Genomic DNA, 24,800 nt, shown 5'->3' with positions numbered 1-24,800 from the left:
CAGCTAAGAGGGAGCAGGTCATTCTTCTCCTCTTCCTACTCTTCTTCCTCCTCTTCTTCCTCCTCTTCCTCTTCTTCCTCCTCTTCCTCCTCTTCCTCCTCTTCTCCCCTCTCTGTTTCCTCCCTCTCCTCTTCCCAAACTCCTGGATCCAGGGATTGCCTCCTAACTCCAACCAGAGCCTGCCTCTGCTTCCCCGCCCCAGGGAGGGAAGGGCAGTGCCTGGGGCAGGTGCCCAGCTGGTGATGTAAGCACAGCCCCTGCGAGGGGACGAGCCCTCCACCTGGCAGGTTCTGTCCATGCAATTCCCCTCTCTGAGGCCACAGCGGCTGCAGGCTCCAGCGTGCAGAGGGCACAGACTGTGCTAGTGGGAAAAGGGGCGTCTCTGAAGAAAACCCCTAACACAAGGGAGCAAGGGAGTAGGACTGGCATTTTGTCCTCACTCAGTGGGGGCAGGGCTTCCTCCAATAGAGCTGCCAGCCCTGGCTCCACGGGCAGCGTGAGAGGGGCTGGCTGCGAGCCTGCCCCCAGTGGCCTGTGGCACTGAGAAGGGCCGCTGAGCTCTGGCCTGGGCACCCGGATCCCACACGCTCTGCAGGTTGCGCCCATCTGCATGTGGCCCCAGGAAGGAAGCTGGGCACGAACATGGGGCCGTGGAAACGCATAAACCCTACCCTTTGACCATTCCTCTCACTTTGTGCTTTTTTACCCATGATTATTTGGTCTCCTTTCTTCTGCTTGAGAGAGCTGAAAGCATAAGACAGCGAGGGAACTGAGGGGGACAGCATTGTGGTGACTGTCACAGTGTGGGCTGCTGACAGGGCTCAGGGAGGAGGTGCAGGCCTGTGGCTCTCTCCAGCTCATCTACACAAAAGGAGCCCAAAAACCACTCAGGATCCAGCGTCCTGTGGCCCACGCCGCCTGTGGGTGACTGTCTCCGGGCCCCAGGCTGGCCTGAGCTCACCGGGCAGGCTGGAGGGGAGCCGCGGGAGCCTTGGCCTGTCCTGCCAGGAGGAGACCTGGGTTCAGGCTGGCCTGAGCTCACCGGGCAAGCTGGGGGGGAGCCACGGGAGCCTCGGCCTGTCCTGCCAGGAGGTGACCTGGGTTCTGGGAGCAGCTCGCCTGTCCTGGTGCTCAGGCTGGACCACCTGTCTCCCATGTGGGTGACTGTCTCCGGGCCCCAGGCTGGCCTGAGCTCACCGGGCAGGCTGGAGGGGAGCCGCGGGAGCCTTGGCCTGTCCTGCCAGGAGGTGACCTGGGTTGTGGGTGACTGTCTCCGGGCCCCAGGCTGGCCTGAGCTCACCGGGCAAGCTGGGGGGGAGCCGCGGGAGCCTCGGCCTGTCCTGCCAGGAGGTGACCTGGGTTCTGGGAGCAGCTCGCCTGTCCTGGTGCTCAGTCTGGACCACCTATCTCCCAGACAGGTGCGCAGCCCTCCTGTCCAGTTGGCTCCCGCCAGTGGAGGTCACCGCGTGCCGGGCCCAACCTTCCACTTACTCCTAAGGCACAGACTGACCCGACCAGGCTCGTTTCCCTGCTGTGGAGCCTTGGGCAGGTCCCGTCACTGCGCTGGTGCTGTCTGAGACGGGAGACTGCTACCCTGAAGTGCTCTCGTGGTGATGAAAGCAGATGCTGCTGAAAGCATGCAGCTCCTAGAAAGCCTTCCCACCTGCTCTTCCCGGCCTCCTGCCTCCCTCCTGCCTCCCTCCTGCCTCTGTCCGCCATGTTGGTTCCTGGGCCCTCAGGAAGAGGCTGCCTCTGCCTTCCCAGGAGCCAAGCTCCTGCCCCAGAAGCTTCTCCAGCTTCTTAGAGGGCTGGGCCTGACAGAGGTTGGCTTTTTTTTTTTTTTTTTGTCAAGGTTAAAAAGAATTGTGGTGACTGGGGGAAGACTCACTTGCCCGGGCTTTGGTTCCCATGAAGGTGGGGAGACTCTCCCGCAACCCAAGATGTCTTAGAAACGGCTCTAAACAGATGTCTGGGCCAAACACCATTCATTCCACCAACAAGCACATGATGGGCCCTGGTGGCTCTGAAGGGCTCAGGGAATAGAGAAACCATTCCCCAAGGGCAGAGGGGTCCTCACGTGCATGCCTTAAAGGGCTGCCAGGGCATCCATGAAGACTTCTCAGATGCGGTTGGAACGCGAAGGTGGGAATGGGAATCCTTTCTGGGTGAAGGGATCAGGGCCGGCCTCTTGGACGGGGATTTCCTTGTAAGAGTTAAAGAGTGAGCTCAGAGTTGGCCAGGCAGGGGGGAGTGAAAGCAATGGTGTGGAGGCATTCAGGGAGCTCCAGGGGGTTGCTGTGGTGGCCTGGAGGGGAGCCCAGGGGCGCAGTGTGGTAAAGCAGCGGAACAGGTGGAAGGGCACCAGCTACGGGGGCCCAAGGGGGCAGATGCTGGAGAACTTGGGGCTGGCTGCTCTGGGCTGTGGGGATCCCGGGACTCAGTGACATGGCATGATCAGATTCACCCCTCATGAGGCATGGACAAGAGAGGAGGCTGCTGGCCTTGACCCTGAAGCTGGGCTAGGCCTGACCTGGACAGTTACTGTGTTCAGCCACCTGTTTCCATTTCACTCGTTCCAGAATGAGAATCTGTTTATCAAGGTATAGGGGTTAATTAATAGTACTTCCAGTATTGCATGAGCACCTTAAAGGTCCACCCCACACACAGACATACACAACTACACATACACGCACACACACGTGCACACACAGAGCCAGTACCAGACAGCCGAGAGCAACCCCAGACACCAGCCCTATAGCCCCCACCACGCGGGGGTCCTGCACGGCCTCTCTTCTCAGTCGGGGGATCAGAGACCTCCAGGCAGCTCAACAGTCATCATCACATCCGTTCTCAGAGCTGATTCTTTTCGGGTCCATGAGCCAACTTTAGAACAAGCATTTCCATCTTCCCAAATCACTGGGACCCAAAACAAAATAAGAAAGCTAAGATTCAATCTTCCTCCTCCTGGAGAAGTTAAAAACTTGGACCACTTTTCTTCGTTTCTGCTGCATCAAACTCAGTTGTTCTTAAGCTTGGGAGCGTGTAGGAAACCACTTGTGGTGTCTATTACAGATGCCAGTGCCCAGGTCGCCTCTTCAGAGAGTCTAGTCTCCCAGGTCCAGAGGAGCTAGCGCCCACGAATCTGACTTTTAAGTTGCCCCAGTGGTCAGAGACCACACTTTGAGAAAACTGAAGTTTGGCACCCCCATTACTCACAAATGTACTAAACCGTGAAAGCCTTTCCCCCTCCTCTCCCACTTGCCCCTCTCCTTGTGTGACCTCAGCTAGTGATTGTATCATTGAAGGCATCTGATGAGCCAGAGAAGAAGAGATTTCCTCACTGTGCTGTCACGCCGCCAGAACGCCAGTCTCCACGTGGAGGAAAACGTGCAGGGGTGTGGCGGACGTTGGCGATCTGCCCAACAGCAACCCCCCTCCCTGGTCCTCCCCTCCATCTTCCTTCTCGCTAAATAGAACCTCAGTTCTGTTCGGGGATCGGGTCACATAGGTCTCACAGCAGGCGGGGCCATGAAATTCAGTTTTCCAGAGGGGAGTCTTGATTGGTCTAAAAGAGGATTTTCAACCCCGGCCGCATATTAGAGTGCCCGGGAGATTGTAAAGATACCCACGATGGATCCTATCTGAGATCAGTTAGAGCAAAGCCTGTAGGGTTGCAATCTTGGCATAGATACTTTAAAAAAAAAGAAAAAGAAACCAACAACTCTCCAAGAGTTTCTAATGTGCAGCCATGGTTGAGAACCAAACAGTCATAGCGGTAATTCCAGTCTTGCCAGTGGGTGCCTTAGGAATGGATAAGCGGCATGGTTATGGTATAAAAATAGACGTGAGAGAAAATCCTCTTCATGTTCTTCAAAAAAGACCTGGGCTTCGGACAGTGTCACGTGAGATTGAGGGCAGCCATTCTGTGACCCTGAGGGGCAACATGCTGCAGGTTGGCAGAGCAAAACTATGGTGAGAACCTGGGTCTTGCCCTTGGCGTTGACGCCTTGCATTTGACATTGAACTGCTAAGTCAGTCAAGCCCAAAGAAGCCTCATCTCTGGACCTCTGTTTATATAAGGTAGTAAATGTTCCTAATGGATTAAATCACTGTATAGGTCTTCTTGTTGTTGTTCTGTTGTTTTAGTTGGTTTCTTCTTCTTTTTGTTGTTGTTTCTTTTTTTTTTTTTTTTTTTCATTTTTCTGAAGCTGGAAACGGGGAGAGACAGTCAGACAGACTCCCGCATGCGCCCGACCGGGATCCACCCGGCACGCCCACCAGGGGCGGACGCTCTGCCCACCAGGGGGCGATGCTCTGCCCATCCTGGGCGTCGCCATGTTGCGACCAGAGCCACTCTAGCGCCTGAGGTAGAGGCCACAGAGCCATCCCCAGCGCCCGGGGCCATCTTTGCTCCAATGGAGCCTTGGCTGCGGGAGGGGAAGAGAGAGACAGAGAGGAAAGCGCGGCGGAGGGGTGGAGAAGCAAATGGGCACTTCTCCTGTGTGCCCTGGCCGGGAATTGAACCCGGGTCCTCCGCACGCTAGGCCGACGCTCTACCGCTGAGCCAACCGGCCAGGGCTTTGTTGTTGTTTCACCAACAAAAAGCAATCTTAGGTTACACAAAAAGACAAAAAATTCCATGAGGCTGCCTCTTGCTTCCAGAGCCTTTCTTTCTAATGATGTCCTCTGATCTTTCTGTGATGAATGTCCACACCTCCTTTCCAGACACATAAACTGAGCTGGGTGCCCTTAGGGCTCCAGAGATGCAGGACACTATTGACTCAGCCCATGGGCTCTGGCACAGAAGTCAACCTGCCTGAGTTCAGTCAAGTACTCCACCATTATAGTTACATGCTTTCTGGTAGTTATCTAAGCCTTCTCTAAACCTCGGTTTGCTCATCTGTAATTTGGCAATAATAATTTTACCTATTCCTATTTGTGAGATATTTGGATTTAACGTGTGAATTTAATAAGGTAATCCAGGCAAAAACCCATTTGATAACATATGAGGAGTATATAAACATTGCTACTCACTATTATGAGTATCTAGTCAAATTTACTAGAACAGTCCAATTCACTAGGGAGTCTGAATTTACTAGAAAATTCTCAGCTTTTCAGTAAAGGGAATTCAGGGTAAAACTAAACTCCTGTCTCTGTTGATCACTGTAAATGTCACGGAAAAGCCTTTGGTAGGCTCTGTTTTAATTCTTGTTTCAAGCAACGTGGTCCCCCAGCTTCTCCAGGGAGTGGAGTGAACGTAGTTTTTATAACCGCTACCAAAACAGAGACGGGGTAAGATGCCCCACTGTACAGTCACCTGGGCATAGTATAGGCGTTTGTGTCACCACAAGCTCTTTTTTGCTGCTGCACCCTTGAATGCTCAGAAGTTCGGGGTGCCGGTTCCTGATGAATGGCTCATCAGACTGAAGATGTCCCACCAAGATGCCCGTCTGTCCACGTGTTTCTGTGCTATCTGTCACCAGGATACTCAGGACTGCTTGCGGCTGCTGCCAGTATTTGCAAGAGAATCACAAAGCTGGGAGGAAGCAGCTGCTGGGTTCTGGGGCCTCTCCCGGTGAGATGTGGCCAATCAGCTGAGGAGCAGTCAAGGCGAGAAGTCCCTGTGCCTCTACCGAAACAGCCTGATCCCGGGGGCGCAGCAGAGGTACGAGTTCAAGGAGTTCCTGGCCCCACTTCCCCCCCTGCAGACGCCCTTTCCCCGGCCAGTGCGGCCTCCAGCCTCTGCGGGCGGAGCACACAGTGCCTGAAGACTTCAGGCTGGTCTCCCTGCGATGCCAGCCTTTAATCTGGCTTTGCCAACCGCCCCATGGCTACCTCTGAGTGTGGGGCGAGATTGGAGGAGGCTTTGTATCCCTGCCTCACTTTCATCAGATCTGGGCAAATCTGTTGCAATGGAAACGTGTTTTTTGAAATACTTCTTTTCCCCTAAAGTGAAGGTGAAGGTGAGGATTGGTGGATAACAGAGCGATGAGGCAGGGAGGTGGGAGTCAAGCATCTCTCTTTGATCTGCCTGCAGTGGGAGCCTCCTGCTGACCTAATCCCGACAGGGTCGGGGTCGTGGCAGCTTGGGGTGGGGAGTGGTGCCCAGCCTTTGTGCTCTTTCCTCTCTTCTTGCTTCCAAACACCGGGTTTGGTGCCCACAGGCAGAACCCGCCCTCGCCCTTCGTGTCTAGCTTGTCCTGTCCAGGAGGCGTATTCAGAGGCTGCTCAGGCACTAACACCAGAGCTAACTCCAGCACGGAGCCTGGGTGAAGCCAAAAGTTGATTCTCTTTCTGTATCTTATGGTCTTGCTTTGAAACTTTTTCTATCAGTATCTTTAAAAAAGATTTAATATGTGTTCCTTAGATATACAAAAAGTATAACTAACTATAACATAATGAACATCTGTATGCCCACGACCCCACTTGAGAAACAAAGGTTTTACCAATAGAGGTGAAGCTGATTGCACACTCTCCTTCGCCTCCTTGAAATAAACTGAGTCGGGCCCATCACACATAGCAACTGGGATTAAGTATGGCTTCCAATAAACAGGAAACCCAAAACATTTGCTTAAGTGAGAGAGAAGTCTGTTGACCTTCATAAAAAGAGATCTGGAGGAAACCAGTTCGGGGCCCCTGTGGGAGCTTCTTGATGCCTTAAGACCAGCTGCTGTGTGCATCACTGCCCACAGCATATTTCCTACCTCCTAGGCTAAAACAGCTGCCAAGCTCCAGCCATCTCATCTACATCCAACCTAGAAAGAAGCGAAGTAAAGAAGGGTACATTACCTGCTACAAGTAACTTCTTGAAAGTTCCCTTACATCCCAGTGGCCAACACTTAGTCACAAGGCCACACCCAGGTGCCAGAGAAGCTGGAAGATATTTTTATTCCAGCTGGCCCTTTGCCCAGTTAAAAATTGAGAGTTTCCTTCTAAAAAGGTGAGGAGAATGAAATTAGGAGACACCTCTGGTGTCTGCCATATCACAATCTTAACCAGAATGCCAACTTAGAACCTCAAATTGTTGAAGATGCCACGTGTGTTTAAAAGAAACTTTCTTTAGCATGCTTTAATAAAGAGCACACAAATGAAGAAGCTCAACGAGGCCCGGGCTGGGTTGCTCAGTTGGTTAGAGCATCATCTCGATATGCCAAAGTTGCGGGTTCAATCCCCCGTCAGGGCACATAGAACAAACAACCAGTGAATACATAAATAAGTAAAACAAATCAGTGTTTGTCTCTAACATCAATTTAAAATTTTTATTTAAAGCTCAATGATTTTTACAAATGGGTCAAGAAATAGAATGTTACCAACACCCCAGAAAGCCCCCTTTTGTAACAAAAATGAATTCAAGTATAGACTAGAACCCGAGGTTAGTGGCTTTCCCATTCCTCGTTGGCTCATGAGAATTGAATTTAGCTTGCAGGACTCCTGTGTCTGGGAGGAGTGTGTCTCCATGTTCTCTTTGGTAAGTATCACTCCTGACAAAGGAACCAAAACTGAGGTTGGACTTCCCTTAAGAGAAATCCTGACAAGGGGCTATGTCCATGGTTTGGGTTATAAGCTACGTCGTTAGATGTGGAGAGAGGGCACTTGCTGTGCGCCTACTATGTGCCAGCTGCTGTACCGGCGGGGTGGGATAGCATCTGAACCTGGAGCCACTTGAGCCAGCTCTGCCTCAGTGTTCTCATCTGCAAAATGGGGATCATGTTGTCGGGGAGGATAAAAGAGGAAAGTGTCACCTAAGTGCCCTGAAGGCAGGATCCTCTGCCACGTCCCACCACAGAGCTGAAGGCAGAGCAAGCCCTGAATAAGTATCTGTTTGGTAGAGACAAGAGCTAGTTTTCCTTCTTCAACCGGATGGGAGTCACGACCCCCTTGCCTCTCACTGTGGTCGCCCTCCCCTGGGGCTCGGGAACATGGGGGAAGGGAGACTGTCACCCGCCCCTATCGCTCCGCGCTCGGAACACAGGGACTGTCTCCGTATTGTAGTCCAGTGCCGTCTTCCTCCCCCCTCATCTTTCCTACGCACCAGCCCACATACATTCAGCTCTTTTCACCTCGCTTCATAAATCATTCCTGCAAGTCTAGTCCCTGAAAACCTTTCCCCTGAACTCTCTCCAAACCGTATCTCAAATCCCTACCTTCTGGTAAGCACATCAGAGCCAATTCAGTCTGTCACCGTGGCCTTTGTCCCCAGGAGGAAGACGTACAGAAACTGCAGGAGAGCAGAAAGGGCAGGATTTGGCACTCTGGGTGGGGTGCCCTCTTTAAAGGACCCTGAAATAGCTTTGAAAGGTCTGGCTGTAATTTACTTTACTGTCTTCACCATAGCGGTGTATACGGCGGGTAAAACTGTTGAGCCTGCAGCATCAGGTGCCGCCGGGGTTAATATCCCGGTTTCATCATTCATGTGTCATGAGATCTTGGCCAAGCCTTTTAATTTTTCGGAGCCCCATCTTCAGGTATAAAATGGAAATGGTGAGTGTTTGCCTCACCGGGCAGCTAGGAGAATTAAATGAGATGATGCATATAAAGTTCTCAGCAGGGTGCCCGGATCTTGACAAGCACTGAGTAGATATTAGCTGTCCTGCTGTTTTCTCGTGTGGCCTATGCAGTCCTCCACCGTTGTCATTATTAGCAGAACCCTGGTTTTGGTTTTATGCTATGTGCCAATATACCTGGGCTTAAAAAATAATAATGATAACGTTTTCTGGCTTCCCCTGTAGCCAGAAGTAGTCATTTGACACAGTTCTTGCCAAAGAGCCAGAGCCGGAGTCCCCAGTAATGCTCCCAGGAGAGCTTTTTATAGGGAGCACACTGAATTGGCCTATGCCTGTCTGCCCTTCTTCCCTGCCCCCTTTTTCTTGTTTAGAATGTGAATGTGATGTCTGGCGCTTCAGCAACCATATTTTGACCATGAGCCCAATTTGAGGAGGGGCAGCCATGTGTTCAAAAATGATGCAGCAGAAAGATGGAAGGAAGCTGGGCTTCTCCTCCCCGATGATGCTGTGAAGCTAGCTGCCATTCTAGCCCAGGAGCTCCTGCCTTCAGACGTCTGGTTATCAAGTAAATGAATAAATAACTTCCTAATCTGCTTATGCCCTCATTTGTCAGGTTCCTATTACTAGCTGCTACAAGCCTTAGGCTCCTTCTGATGAGGACCAACTTCCGTTAGAGCTGGATGGGAGCCTGAAGGGGTTTTCAAACTGTGTACTGCAAAAGCTGTGTACTCCATTCCCCCACTCAGAATGGAGACTGGAGGTGGGGGAGCACGGGACCATGCTGCCCCCCCACCCCATCTTTTGTTGCAACTTTGTTTTCAGGTATTGTGGGGGGGTAGGGGAGGTGGCCCACTTAGTTTTTGTTTAAAGAACCGATTCCAGGACAAAAAAAATTAATAAAGGGTTTGAAAACCACTGTTCTTGTCCAACCCCCTCATTGCACAGATGAGTGATTAGAGGCCACAAAAGCGAGGTCACTTGCACAGTCAAGCTCAACCGGGCAGAGCCAAGATGAGAACCCAAGTTTTTTGCTCTTTCTGGGGGCCCTGCCAAGTGCTGGAACGGCCACAGAAAAAGCAGGTCTAAAGAGTTTACAATCGCTGACAAAGCCCCAACCCGCCGAGCCCAGATCAGCTGCCCGCTCTCGGGGGAGTGGACAGACCCTCCAGTTAAAATTAATGAGGCCCAGGAATGCCCTTTCGGGGCTCTGGGCAGCCAATCTGCCCTCCTGCTGGGAGAAAGTTGGACCCCATTCCTCTTCCCTCTCTCCAGTAATTCATTAATTGTTTGTTTATTTTTTTAAAAGCACAGCCATTAAATGTGTGGAACCAAGGGGGTGAATGGATGGAGTGAAGTCCTCCATGCATGGGGTTCTTTGTTCCTGTTCTTGTCGTTCTCCTTTTCAAAACCCAGACTTACTCAATTCAAGATCAATGGCTGCTAAGTCGCAGCTCTAAACACCACCTCTTTCAAGGTCAATTAGAGCAGCCTAGCGTTCTATAGCAGGAAGTTCACTGTGGGAGGGGCCACAGGGACCGCCTTCGCCGCCGTGGGGCCTCCTATAACCACTTAGAGGCCCCGTCCGTGCGGGTGTGCTCTGTTTGGCCACACCTGGTCTACTCAGTAGAAAATAAACTGTCACTTGAGTGGAATTACCAGATGTATTATAATAACAATTCCAAATATCTCATTCTTTAACTAGAAACTACTATTTTCCTTCCATTCCCTCTATCCAGCCAGCCAGCCGGGAAGTGTTTACTGAGCATTGTGTGTCTGGCGCTGGTCCAGAAGAAGACAGACAAAGCCCTCATTTGGAGCTTCTTTGGGGGGAGTGGGAAGAGACTGAGCACAAGCGTGTAAACAAGCAGACCAACCGCGGAGCCCGTGGAAATAGCCCTGAAGAAGCCACATTGCACTCCCTCCGGGAGGCCACCAGGACCTTGCAGCCCCACCCTCTGGGCTCTGATGTAGTGCTATGATTAACTATCATATCACTATCACATCATATGACTACTTGATAGTAACCTTATCAGATGTTTACTTGTTATCAGGTCCCAAGTGTTAAGTGCTTAACACCGGATTCTTCTGCTTAACTCTTTTTAGAGGCAGGCTTTCCTCCTCCACCCCAGTGGGAGCTCTCAGAGCCGCTGAGACCCCGGGAGGCTGAGCAGCACCTCCCCTTGTGAGTGATGGGCGAGGCCCAAGGCTGCTGAAGGACTGCTACTTGTAAACTGCAAAGCTTTCAGAACGGTGTGAGCCAAAGAAAGGTTATGCCTAACGCGAGCTTTCATAAATCCTTCCGCAACTATTTAGAAAGAGAAGAACCAGTGTCTACTGTGCCTGGAATCGGAGACTCAAGTTCAAATCTTCCTTCTACCGCCCTCGCCTCCTTCTGCATTTACAGAGGCTCACTTTCCTAACCTCTAAAATGGTAATGACACTGTAGGAGACGTCTGACATTTTTCACTGTCCAGCGTGCGTGCACACGCACGCGCGCGCGCGCGCACACACACACACACACACCCCTTTGAAGCTCCCATTGTGGGAGCCCGGCAGTACCACCATCACTGTTCCACCCCACAAAACAAGGGTAGACAAGCAGTGTGGGCCCGCCTGACCCCAGCTCATGGCTCCCTTGGCCCTCTGGTTGCTCCAATGCTCACATGAGTGTAAGGCCCAACACAGCGCGCTCAAAATCCTTCCCCGGGATTTTTAATGCTGAGTTGTAGTTGGGAAGAAATTGAGGCTGCCAGGGGCCACCTCCATGGTACGTGAAGAAAGCTCATTCACCCAAGCAAATCAGCCAAGCGGAGGTAAGCGGAATTGAGAGCAACGTGGTCCTGAACCCGGTCCCGGAGACCCCAAAACTGCTGGGCTTCCCTCGGGTCCCTGAGCTCCTCCAGCAGGCACGTCATTAAATTTCCATCTGAACAAGTCAGCTTAAGTTTGGTTTCCAGCACTTGCAACCCAAATAGCCTTGGCTAACTTGGCTCTTAAAGGCAGAAAGATTACATAGCCGTGACTTTTTTTTTTAAATTGACTTTAGTGAAAGAGGAAGGGAGAGGGAGGGAGGGGAAGGGGGGGGAGAGAGAGAGACAGGCACATTGATCTGTTCCTCTATGTGCCCTGACCAGGGAACCAACAGGCAAACTCTGCGCTTCGGGTCAGTGCTGTAAAGAACCCAGCTATCTGGCCAGGACTGTAGCTGTGACTTTTAATGCTTTACCATTCAAAGACCTATTTGAGAAGCTGATGAAGGTATTGCATTGCTCACAAAATTGAGTAATGGAGACAAAAGGCAGAACCACAGAAGTTAACAGTGAGAGCACAGTCATGTTTATGCCACAGGAAGAGCTTGATTGAGACATCGCTGTTTGCACCCTGGGCACTCCCCACCACCGCCGTCGCACTGGCAACTCAGCTGCTGCCAGCCTGATCACCTCCACCTGAGCCCACCTCTGAGGATCCCTCTCAGAATTCCAAGTCACAGGAGGCAAAGCCAGTTAGTTGCCTGAGCCTAAGTTAGGTGCTGCCCCCTGGTGGCCAAGGGGAGAGAGACAGCCTCTGCTCCCCTCCACCTTTCTCCTCCCACCTTAGCCTACACTAGGCGAGAATCCCCACAAGTACCAAGTGATTTCTCATGCTAGATCCCCTTGGGACCTTAGTACCTTAGACCCTGTAGAGGCACTGTGTTGAGAAGCGATGTGCGTGCTACAAAAGTCTTGTGAGATCTGTAGTTTAACACTCCAGTTTCAGAAGCTGGTTAGTCTTGAAACCGGCACTAGAACACAGGCCTCCCAGCCCCCCCCCCCCCCCGGGCTCTTTCTGTCCCACCGCACTGTCTTCCATCCTTCCTCTGACCCATTCCAGTGTAGGACCAGGATAGAGAGGAGGTGGCCGTTCCCGTGGCAACCGAAAGTCACAGCTTTACGGAGACTGGATGAATTTCTCGAGCTTTCCTGCTTTTCTGAAACGAGTGCCAGCTCTGTGATTTAGTCTTTAGTCCTTTGTAAACATAACTTTCAGATGAATAGCTTTACAATTCAGCGGAACAGCTGAAGTGTGCGTGTTCTGAGAACATGCCTGTCCAAGGGCAGGTCTCCGCACAGCACAGCCAGGGTCCCTGGAGGGGCAGCGGGACCCGTGCCTGGGCCTGAGGGGGGAGAGGAAGCAAGGGAATGGGCAACAGTGAGGGAGCTGGAATTTTTAGGGACTTCATTATTTTTCATCAGGCAGCACCACATCTTGGCCTGACACGGCAATTAACAGCTCCCCAAGCTCTTAATGAGTCTTATTTTTGAGGGGAAGCTGCCCATGGAGTTTCCCAAGGGAATTTATTCTTGGATGCTAACTTCTCTAAAGTGGCCGCCCCTAGGCATACCTGGTCCGGGGCTGCTGGGTGTGGCCAATTGGTTGGGACCCAAAAATACTGGATCTAGAGCCACGGCCTACAGTTTGCAAGGGGAGGTCAGTGGTGTAGCTCAGCCCTGACTCTGGCGCTCATCCCTGTGACTGCCAAGGACACTTCCCTTCTAGGGCAGCTTGGGAAGCCTCTTCTGAGGGTCCCCTGCGGTTTGTACCTCGTTCACCTGTAAATGGACACAGCCCCCAAAGGCAGTGGTCTGTAGTTTGCCAGGAGTCAACGCTCCATTCTAGAGCAGTGCCTCAAACAACTAGACTCTCCCGGGAACCTGAACGTGAGACTTGCAGAAAATCTGCTACTGGGTAAGTAACAAGAGACATAGAGCCTGAAGCTAAGAGGGGCCGAGTCAGTCTCCGAGGGACAGCAGGTCCCTGTGGCACGGCTCCCTGGAAAGAAGTGGGCACCTCGAAACGTGCCCTGTAACTTGTCTCCGAGCTCTGTGACCCAAAGGCCCTTGCACACACCTGAACACACGGATACATGGCCAAGGGGACAGCGCGACACTTTCATTGGGGACCTCGAGTCTGAGGGACTCTACATTTGCCTCCCACTGAGAAGACACGTGGGATCCAGCAAAACTCACGCTGCCTTCAGTCCCCCACTTCAGTTTGTCTGTAGAACATGGATGGGGTTCAAGTCTAGAAGCGACTAATTCTCTAGCAGGGAGGAATAGTCTCAGTGGGACGTAATCCTCTAAATTCCCGGGCGTGAGCCTTTAATAGCCTTCCATCCTGATATAAGAGAAGGCGGCGGGAGGCCTTTGGTTTAGTGGCAAGTGCTGACCTTGGGTACATTAGGGAGGTTCCCAGAGCCACAGTCACCTGGCCTCAAACTTGAGCATGACCGTGTACCCCTCCCGCCCACCCCACCCCCACGGGCAGCTCTGGCCATCATAATGCTTCCAGAGTGCCGCTTCATGCTTGCAGACACACCGTTCCTCTACCGGAAACACCTTCCCAAGTCCTGCAGGTATAATGAACCCCATTCTAACCTTCAAAACTGTAGAAGTAAGGATTCTTTGGGTTGCAAGATATCAAAATTGACACCAAATTATTAGAAGGCTCCGGAATGCCGCTCAGATTCAAAAGAAGAGTTTAACTGCCATATCTCAATAAGGACAGGGATAGGACAGCTCGTGAATCTTGGGGGCTTTCTGGACAAGTAAAGTAGTTCTCAGTGGGGGCTTGTCACCCAGGAGACATTTGGCAGTGTCTGGGGACATTTCAGATTGTCATGACTGGAGGTGAGGTGGTGGAGGCACCTGCCGGGTGGAGGCCAGGGATGCTGCGAAATGTCCTGTAAAGCACTGGACCAACATGTCCCCAGAGCCAAGGCTGGGACACCCCGCTCAGCAGGGCGCTAGCCTCATAATCTGGCTCCGATGACTCAGCCTCTGAGACTCTCCATTCCAAATTTCCGTTTATTGGGGGAGGAAACTTGATTGGTCCGTCCTGAGTACTTGTTCCCCCGGGTCCATCCGCTGTGGGCAGGGAAACAAGTCACCTCATACAGACTTGGCCACTGAGAGCTTTTTCTAGGAATTGGAGGAGTTCCAAAAAAAAAAAATTACCTCTTGTGGGCCTGTGTCCCCAGAGCAGTGGGACTCTAGCCCAGACGGATAGCTCACCCCTTCGGGAAGCCTTCCTGGCCCCTTTGAAGTGGAGTAAGCGGTCTGTGCTCTGCGCTCCCAGTCTATCTCCTGCACCGAATTATGATTTGTTTGTTCCTGTGCCCACCTCTCCCAGGAGACCTGGAGCTCTCTATGGGCAGAAATTGGGTCTTACTCATCTCTGAAAGCCTAGTATCAATGTTCCGGTTGCCTACGGCTACATAACAAACTACCCCAAAGTGTATGCACTTAAAACAACAACCATTTCCCCTCAGGATTCTCTGCATCATGAATTCAGGCAGCTTGGTAATTCTTCAGTTGCACACAGCCTCAACTGGGATGGCCCAGAGGTGTTTAGTTGGCAGTTAGACTGGTCTGGAGGGTCCAAATGGCTTCTCATCTGGTGTCTTAGTGGGACAGCTGGAAGTCAGGCTCAGCCGGACTACTCTCGAGCCTCAGGGCCTGTCACAGCTCAGCCACATTCCTCATGTAGCAGACCAGGGCTCTGCAAGCACATATTTCACAAAGACGGGTTGAAACGTCACGGCTTCTTAAGACTCGTCACTAGAACATTATTTCAGCTGCGTCCTCGTGAGTCAAGCACATCACTAAGAACAGCCCAGACTGGAGGGGAAGGGGAGGTTTCCAGTTCCTGGTGAGCGGCAGCATGCACGGACAGGAAGGGAAGAAACTGGTGGCGGTCCCCCTTAGAGATTACCCGCCACAGTCTAGTACAGTGATTGCTCGGTACATACTTAATGGATAAGTTCATTAGTATGGAGACAGATTAGCCCTCCTGAGTTCACAGAGTTGATGTAATGGTTAAATGGAAGTAAAGCACATGGGAAGTGCTTTTGAAACTATCAAACGCTGCAAAGAAGTAAGGGGTTCCTGTTGGGAGAAAACATCTGTAAGGTTACTCTAGTTTATAAGTGAATGTTTGCAGGGTTCCCTCCCAGCTGGCCCCTCCCACATGCAGATTCATGACAGACATCACTAGTCAATCACAGATTTTCCCCATGGATGTAGGACATGGTCTCAGAATTCTTCTCAACACAAAACTCGAGTCACCCACTACCAATTGATTAAAGTTGACATCAGAATTGAAACCTACTTGATATCCTTGTTTTGTTGAAATTTCTATTGCTAAGCCATCCCCCAAATGCCCAGGCCCTTAATTTCTTAAAATATCCATGCAAACTACTTCCTTTTTTTAAAAAAAAAAAGAGAAAGATCAAGTTTAAGCACTGAGGTGACACCATCACTCTCCAAAATTGGCTTGATAATGGAAATAGAAACTGATTATGGCAGCGAGCTTGGCCATTACAAATTATTTTAAAAGAATAACTGCACGCAAGAATAGTCACATGACATCTTATAAAAGAGAGAATCTGTCTACTGTGCCATACTTCCCTCTGTGAAAACCCCATTTCAAGGTGAGACAAGCCAAAAATGGTGCATCTGAATGCAGACCATGCTGGCTGACCACCTTCTGCCTCCACACTCATCACCCACCACAGACTCCCCAACACCCAGCCTGTGGCCATTTACAGAATTTGAAAAATACATTTTGACTGCTCAACTGAAATCCTCAAGAAAAGACACAGGGTGGGGGGGGGAAGCACGAAACAACCTCTGATTCTAAAATGGCTTTCTGCCGTCTGATTGCTGAGGTCACAAGGTCAACAGCAGGGACACCTTTGACAGCATGAGTGGCCCTGAAAACTGCTTCTCACCCTTTCTCAGCCTTCAGGGTCTCACCAGTGTCCTCAAGCAAGGAAGCACCTGCTGAAAATGACTGATAGAGGTTGGGAAGGCCAAGTACCTGGCTACAGGCTACAGAATTTGGAATGAGGAGCCAGCTTGCCTGGGGATGTCAGTTACTATTAACAGGTGGCCTCACATCTCTGAGCCCATTATCAGCTGTCAGCTGAGCTCCTCCCCAGGACCTGCCCTTGGCTAAAGAGAGACAACTGGCCAACGCTGGGCCCTCTTCCCAGGGCAGCTGCAGCCCACGAGTGTTGACAGGGGCTATAAAGGCCCGGCCCTCGCCCCACTCTGAGGGTTCTCCCAGCTCCAGAGCTCCAAGAGGTTGGCTGAGACCTTTGCTGGGACCTTGGCTGGGACCTTGGCTGGGACTTTGGCTGGGACCTTGGCTGGGACTTTGGCTGGGACCTTTGCTGGGACCTTGGCTGAGACCTTTGCTGGGACCTTGGCTGGGACCTTGGCTGGGACTTTGGCTGGGACCTTGGCTGAGATGGCACTGCAGATCAGCTTCTCTGTCCCTTCCTGCAGCTGTCAGCTTCCAGCAGCTTGGCCCTGAGAACACTCCCCGGCAAGTTTCTTACACAAATCTCTGCTTCCCAGGGAACTGGCCCGTGACACAGTCTAACGGGGATGAAAGACTTTCCCTCAGGAATCAAGAGTGAATCCATGCCGCAGGGGTAAATGTCCCAGGGAGAGGTCACGAGGGCCCGAGGAGTCACAGAGGCTTCCTGAAGGAGGTGAGGATTAAGCTGAAATTAAGCTATACCTTGAAAGACAGGGAGAATTATATAACATTATTTGGCCATAAAAAAAGAATTAACCTTGGCCCTGGCCAGTTGGCTCAGTGGGAGAGTGTTGGCCTGGCATGTGGATGTCTTGAGTTCAATTCCCAGTCAGGGCACACAGGAGAAGCAACCATCTGCTTCCCCACTCCTCCCCCTCTCCCTTCTCTCTCTCTCTCTTTCTATCTCTCTCTCTTCCTCTCCCACAGCCATGGCTTGATTGGTTCGGGCACTTTGGCCCTGGGCACTGAGGATGGCTCTGTGGAGCCTCCACCTCAGGTGCTAAAAATAGCTTGGTTGCAAGTATGGCCCCAGATAGGCAAAGAATCGACCCCAAATGGGGCTAGCTGGTGGATTCTAATCTGAAAGTATGAGGGAGTCTGTTTCTCTATTTTCCCTTCTCTCACTTGGAAAAGAAGAAAGAAAAGAATGAAGCACTGACACATGCTACATCACGGGTAAACCTTGGAAACATGCTAAGTGAAAGAAGCCAGCCACAGAAGGACCACGTGTACAATTCTGTTCCTATGAAATGTCCAGAACAAGGAAGTACGTAGAGAAAGAAGGTAGACTGCTGGCTGCCTAAGTCTGACCGTGCGGCGCTGGGGGGTTGGGAGGCGACAGATGAAGCGTCCAGGGTTTCTTTCTGAGGTGATGAACATGTCCAAAAGTTAACTATCAAAGATTGCACATATTTGTGAATATACTAAATATCATTGAAGCTTACTCATTAAATAGATGAACTGCGTGGTGTGTGAATTATACCCAGATAACGTGTTTGTTTTTTTAAAACTAAGACGGAACAGAGGAAAATGTGGATAGGTTGACAGGAGGGTGAGAGAATTGCAGTCTGGCAAGAACACGGGCAGAAGAGTAGAGAACTAAGTGAGAGTGTGTGTGCATGTGTGTGCACGCATGCATGCTCGCGTGTGTGTGTAGGTGTGACAGGAAGTAGGGAACAACAAAGGCAGCTGGGAGGCTATGGTCACAGAAGGGAAGCCTGAGCACAAGCAGAAGGAAGTTTATCCGGGAAGATCTGGGGGGAACGAGATGAACTGGGGTTTCGGCTGGGAAGTCTGTGCAGAAAGGTTGGTGGCCAGAAAGACCCAATGCTTCATTAAAACACGCGGTCCCTGCACGCCTTGCTGCTGATCAAGGTGCCTCTCCTGTTCCGTTTTAAGTCCTCGTGCAGATGGCTCTGCGTAGCCTGGGAAGAGGATCAGTTAGCAGGCGTAGATCAGCACTGACATCCAGTGGCCACAGAGAATTAACTGCTGGAAACATCCCATCTTTCTCTTCCCAGAACCCAGTGGGTGCTCAGCCAGAGAAAGGAGGAGTGATGGAGGGTGACAGCTACCCATGGGTGCTGTTCACTTTGGAGAACTGTGTGACTTGGAGCCAGAGGCCAAGTAACCTAGGCCAGTTTACAAGATACCCAGGGGTGATTTGAACACTGACCGCAGAGTCGGAGGGAAACTGTAGGCCATCACTGGCAATGTGCTAGATAAGACCATATAGAATAAAACATAAGTGGCCATGTGCCCACATTCTAGAAAACACCGGGGACTTTAGGTTAGAAAGTTTGATTCAACACCTGCTGCTTCTGTGTCACCGTGAGCAAGCCCCCAAACCTCTGTGCTTTAGTCTCCTCATCTCTGCACTGAGGCTGAGCAGGGTTGTGATAATTGTCAAATGGGAAGGAATACAAGTGTTTCGTAAATTGCAAAGTGCTGGGCTGGACAGTGGGGGTTGCTAGGACGAAGGTGGTGCAGTGTAGGTGGAGCACAGAGCGCATTCCTGGCAGCTGTGGCTGATGCAATGCTGTGAGAACACTCCAGCACCTAAAACCCTCCTAGGCACACCCAGGAGGGAGCTCACCCACTATAAGGAAGTGACTCAGTGCCAACCAGGCAGCTCCCTGATCTTTCCAGCCATTGGCTGCGAAGGACACGCTGTAACACCCTATAGGCTGAACCTGTGTATATAAGCTAGCTTGCTTCCTGAATAAAGTGGATCTGCGTCACCGAACCTGGTCCCGAGTCGGGTCTCTGCATCTCCGTTGTCCTCACCCCCGGTGGGCCTTGTCCACAGTGCAGGGCAAAGCAGAGCCGGTGGAGGAGGTCCTAGGAAGCACTGTGACTCTGGGGCCTTGGCCAGATGACAACACTTCCAAGTTCCAATTTCACTCAAGCTTTCAGACCCAGCCTTGGACTGCCAAGGTGACCCCGTCAGGGAAGGGAATTCTGCATTGTCCTCCAGACGGAAGTCTCTGAGATAAACATGAGTAATTACAAAGGCCATCTAACTTAAAAAAAATTATATATATAAAGGGTTTAAAAAATAGAAACACAACCCAAAGGAAAAATATGAGGCACTGTCCATTCTTCTGTCAAAGGGATCTATTGTTAATGTTAGTTGGACCAGTAGACTACGCCCTTACTATTTCCTTATGTTTTCCTTGTGTTCCATTTGCACTTGGCCTAGGGTGTTGCTTAGGAAGACTAGTCTTGCAAAGTGGCTGGAAATGAAACTGTGAAATGGCCGGAGAGAGTGAAACGGTACGTCTACAGGAGAGGAAAGGCAGAGACATGATTTCGGAGGCTCAGAGACCACATTCCTGACCCTTTCCACTTGTGTCATCAGATTTCATAAATTACTAGAAAGGAACTTTAAGAAGTCTCCCTAGTTGAACATAAAAGAAAGAACCAGCCCTGGTTGGGTAGCTCAGCTGGTTAGAGCATCGTCCTGATACATTAAAGTTGTGAGTTCAATTCCTCATCAAGGCACATACAAGAATCAACCAATGAACAAATAAGTTGAACAACAAAATCATTGTCTCTCCTCCTCTTTCTCTCTCTCTCTCCCTCTCTCCTCTCCCTTCCCCTCTCTTTAAAAATCAATAAATAGCCCTGGCCGGTTGGCTCAGCAGTAGAGCGTCGGCCTGGCGTGCAGGAGTCCCGGGTTTGATTCCCGGCCAGGGCACACAGGAGAAGTGCCCATCTGCTTCTCCACCCCTCCCCCTCTCCTTCCTCTCTGTCTCTCTCTTCCCTTCCTGTAGCCGAGGCTCCACTGGAGCAAAAGATGGCCCGGGCGCTGGGATGGCTCTGTGGCCTCCGCCTCAGGCGCTAGAATGGCTCTGGATGCAACAGAGCGACGCCCCAGAGGGGCAGAACATCGCCCCCTGGTGGGCATGCCAGGTGGATCCCGGTCAGGCACATGCGGGAGTCTGTCTGACTGCCTCCCCATTTCCAGCTTTGGAAAAAAAAAATCAATAAATAAAAAATTTAAAAGAAAAAAATTAAAGAAACAATTCTCTCATGCTTTCTAAAGGAATCAGAAGCTCTAGCCAGTTTAAACAGAAAAGGGTTTATTACAGTTTGTAAAATGACAGGAAGGGCAGGACAAACGTACAGTTTCCAGTCCACAGCAGAATCAGGCCACAAGGGAGCAGCTGACTCTTTGACCACCAGGTAGCTACTTGCTGAACTGGAAAGTTCCAGTCCAGACCAGCAACTGGTGCTCTCCCCCTGGCCCCACAAAATGAGTGATTGGACATTGTGTTTTCTTTTAACCACCACCCCAATAGAGCCAATTTCCTCCTCACTCATGCTTCTCAGCACAAGCAGCAGCAGAGCAGTGCCTGCTTCACATTCCCCTTCCAAATCTCACCTAAGGGTGTCTGACGGACTAAATGTAAATCACATCCAGAATCCTAGCTGCAAGGGAGTCTGGGAAATGTAGTTTTTCCATTTTTGGCTACTGAGGTATGGACAGGAGACCAGAAGGAGACTGTAATGAATGGTCAACACCAATCCACCATGCCTACTACAATAGCTATTTTTATTTTATTCTAGACGTTAATTTATAATATTAGTATTTTTTTAATTGCAAAAGTAATACATACTCACTGTCAAAGATAAAAACAATAAGAAATGAAGTAAAAAAATAAAAGTGCCCTTCCCCATCCCGTTCGCCAAAGGGAATCACTGTTCACAGTCTGGACTGTAGCCTATCAGTGGTTTTTGTGCAACAAACCACTGGGGGGATTATATTACCTACTGTTCTATAATTTGTTTGGTCACTTGAATATATATCCTGGATATCTTTCCATAAGAAGAGATGTGATTTTAACTCATGTTTTTAAAAGATCTGTGGAAGGTCCCAAGAGAGGAATCCTACCAATAATCTAATTATTCCCTATTATGCATAATGCAAAAGCAACATCTGTTCAGGCATTCGGAAAGGTCAGGTGTCCTGAAGTGACAAACCTGCACCATGTTTTGAAGTCATTATCTTCCTAATCACCAGTCAGGGCACTCAACACAGTTTAGCTGGCTGGAATTTAAAACTCACAAAAGTTAGCCTAAACCCTAACAATGTTGATTCGGCAGACATCACTGGAGCCTCAGTTGTCAGCATGAGGAGTTCATAAACATGGCCCGCCCGTTCCTTTCCCCAAAGAGCCTGCCCTCTGCTGAAGACAGACAGGCCTGTGCCCAGCTAGTTAGTGCCCAGCCCCAGGAGGTGATGTGCAGAAGGTTGGGAGAGCTGGAGAGAGGACACGGCTTTGACCCCAATGAACAATAGAGTCAGGAGTGCCAGAGGGCTAAGGTGAAGAATCCTGCTCTGCCACACGGGGGTCTGGGTGTGAGGGGGAAGTCTGGTTTACATATCACCTGCTATGCGGCCAGATGGCCACCTAGAACACATGACATCCCTAGGCCAAGTGGCGGCAGATGACTCCAAAGTGTGTTTCTTCTGCATTTGTTTTGAAAACCTCACTTCAGCTTGTCGGTATCCAAGCTAGGCTGCCTGCAGCTTCTCATCCAATCCCAGCCTAAGTCTATATAACATGGCGGCCTCAGCAGTAAGGGTGGCAGTGGACATGTGTTGCTGTGCCCATCACATCCCACCGTGGCTTCTCTCACTAACAGTGTTCTAGTTTTCTTTGGAGAACTCTCCCTCCTCCATTCGCTGCCATGGAGTCTACATGGAATTGCCTCCCATATCCTCCTGCAACATAAGCCCCTGCCCAGGCCAGGAGCTGATTCAAGCATGGGATTCGGAGACAGCCTGGGCCATCAGGAAGAGTAAGTCCAGCACTTGTGCGAAACCTGTGGTAAAAACATCCTCTCTCTCTGAAGATCTGAAATTGAGGCCTGCTGCTACCACAGGGGGAAAGCTGAAGCCTGAAGGTTCTGAGGTCATTCTGAGTACCACAAGCAAGGCAATTTAGAGAGGGTTATAAAAATGACTTCAGGGACATCATTAGAACCTGGATCAAGCATCATCTGAAGGAGGACTTTTCTCTAGACTCCTGAATTATTTATACATTAGCTATAAACTCTATTGTCTAAACCAGTTTAAGTTGGAGGGTTTTTTTGTCATTTGCACCATACAGAGGTAGATCCTTTTTTTGCATACCATCGACTGGGGCATTTTCTTTAACAGCCTCTCAAAGCAGCCTATCTGCCACCTCCACCACTGTCCCAGTCACTGCCCCAGAAATCGCTCCTGCTGGCCTCTCACTGAGAGCTCTCTGACTGGATGTCCTAGAAAGATAACTCAAACTGGCTTAGAAGAAAAGGGGAATCATATTGGCAGGAAGAGCAGGGTGAATCAAAATGAAGGCCTCCAACAGTTCAGGATTCTCCCCCTCCTTGGCCTCTGGCTGGCATCATTCTCCAAAACTGCTTTCTCCACGAGCCCGGAGCACTGTCTGCACTCAGCTCTGGTCTCATAGTGCACAGTGATTACCCAAGAGGAAAAGGGTCATCCCTCCAGCTCAAAGTACAAAATCCCTGAGATCAACGCGGATTAGCCCAGCTGGGGTCACACATACGTCCTTGAAACAAACACTGCAGCCAGGGCACTGAGGTGCCACAAAGGGCCCTGTTTTTGTTGGATTTGATATATTTTTGGTGGGAGGCAGGGTCTACGGCTATGGCCCTGGATCCAATTCATTGGAATAACGAAGGCATGGTTCCTCGGAAAAGGGGAGCCAAGCTGGGAAAGAGAGTGAAGGATGCTGAGAAGTCCTAATGAAATTGTCCACGACATCTCATGGCTGTCGGGCAGCTCAGTGATAACGGGTGCTGAAGAGCTCCCATAAAACAGCTTGCAGTGCAACATCTGTTGTCATTTGTGGACAGAGACTCACTGGACAAGCCGAGAGGCCAAAGGGTGGAGCAACCAAACCAGGACTTAAAGGAAGGCCTGATTGGTTTGTAAGGAGCGTCGTGACCTGGGGTGACCCACACAACTTCTCCACTCCCAGTCCTATTGGGATTAAATGATGCACTCATAACAGAAAAATAATTTAAAAGCCTAATTATGAAAGTCTTTTTTTTTAAAAAAAAAAAAAAAACATGTCAGCAGCTGGAAACTTCAACATGTTGGGCCCTGGACTGAATGGAGCCCAACTGTCCAAGAGAAAGCTGTTGCCAGCTCAGCCTTGACCTGGACAAGTTTCAAGACACTCTCCATAGCAAAGAAATGCCAAAGGAGCGAAGTAAAGGACACCAGCTCGGGGTGGGCATTTCTGCCCCACTCACCACTGCCCACTGAACACACCTGATCCGTATCTGTGACAGTTCGGGGCCTGATCATTTTGATTTCCATGTCGCCCGTTCGATCGCTTTCACGTTCTTCATAAATGAACACAAAACCAGACTCGCACCTTCGGCATTATCAAGTGGTAAGACAGAAATGGCTGGTCGACCTCTCAAGTCCCTGCCGAGTCCTGTCCAGTTGTGGCTCTGGGATGGCCATTTCCTACAGTCCCAATTCTCCGTGCCCATCCGAGCGTCCCTCTGCTCTCTGCTCACACAACCGGGAAACCGGGCACCATACAGCCTGCTGGGGCTGGAGAATAAACCCGGCCTCTGAGAAGGGGCCTCTGTGGCCTGTGACCCGTGGGAGGAGATGACCAGCCTGCCTTGCAGTGCTGGGTGGAGCCCGCGCTGCGCTTCTCTGGCTCCTAGCACCCTTCGTGGGTCCCGGCAGCTCCCTCACCAGCTCCCCGTACCTAATGGTCACCTGCCTGATGGGATGAGAGATAAGAAGACCCAGGAAGGACAATGTGCAAAGGATGCTCTCGAGATCCGCCCAACCCAGGAGATGGCAGATAGCAGTTTAAAGACTGGCTGTGGTCCCTCGGCCCCGAGTTAGAGCTGCGGGCCCACAGGTTCAGGGCCTTCCCAGAGAGGCCTGGCAGTGGGCAGGGCTCGGGACCACAGAGGGTTTGCCCTCCCGGGACCAGAGAAGCCCCTCCTCCCAAGCCGTGGGCGTCAGCACCAGGAGGAGGAGCTGGTGAGGTCAGAGCAGCAAGCACTGGGACAGCCCAGAGAACCACGTGGCTGCTCCCTCTGCTCCTGGGCCCGTGGGGCCCCAAGAAAAACAGACACAAGATCAACAGGAGCTGGTCATGGCTGCAGCCTCACGCTTGTTCTCCTACCGCCCCCATCCCCCCACCCCCACACATACATCCTGTCTCCCTTCAGTAAAAGCAACTCTCTTGATTGATTTCTGGTCGCCTGTCGTGGTTCCCGACCTGTTATCAATCTCAAGGTGTACCAGGAAGCTCTCTGTGTACTTGGAACTGCTTGCTGAGGCCTGCTGAATTGGCAATCCTATTAGCAGGATTTTTTCTCATTGTGTTTGTGAAATGAAACGAAATAAAAAGGCCCCGTCCTGGGAGAGTTCTTCCTGCCTCC

At 50.9% G+C, this 24,800-nt stretch overlaps 1 long non-coding RNA gene across 1 annotated transcript in view; it reads right to left on the bottom strand.

Annotated features, from left to right (window-relative positions):
• LOC136310816 (uncharacterized) overlaps nucleotides 1-24,570 on the bottom strand; it is a 37,551-nt gene extending 12,981 nt beyond the window's left edge. Inside the window, exon 1 of the long non-coding RNA XR_010726615.1 lies at nucleotides 23,659-24,570. This is a non-coding gene — a long non-coding RNA (uncharacterized lncRNA). The remainder of the gene's footprint in view (nucleotides 1-23,658) is intronic.
• Between the last annotated feature and the right edge of the window lie 230 nt (nucleotides 24,571-24,800).

Source organism: Saccopteryx bilineata, chromosome 7, assembly GCF_036850765.1.
Source record: "Saccopteryx bilineata isolate mSacBil1 chromosome 7, mSacBil1_pri_phased_curated, whole genome shotgun sequence".
NCBI classification, from domain to species: domain Eukaryota; kingdom Metazoa; phylum Chordata; class Mammalia; order Chiroptera; family Emballonuridae; genus Saccopteryx; species Saccopteryx bilineata.
The sequence above is the reverse complement of the archived record's forward strand: the minus strand, read 5'-3'. Positions and strand labels throughout refer to the sequence as shown.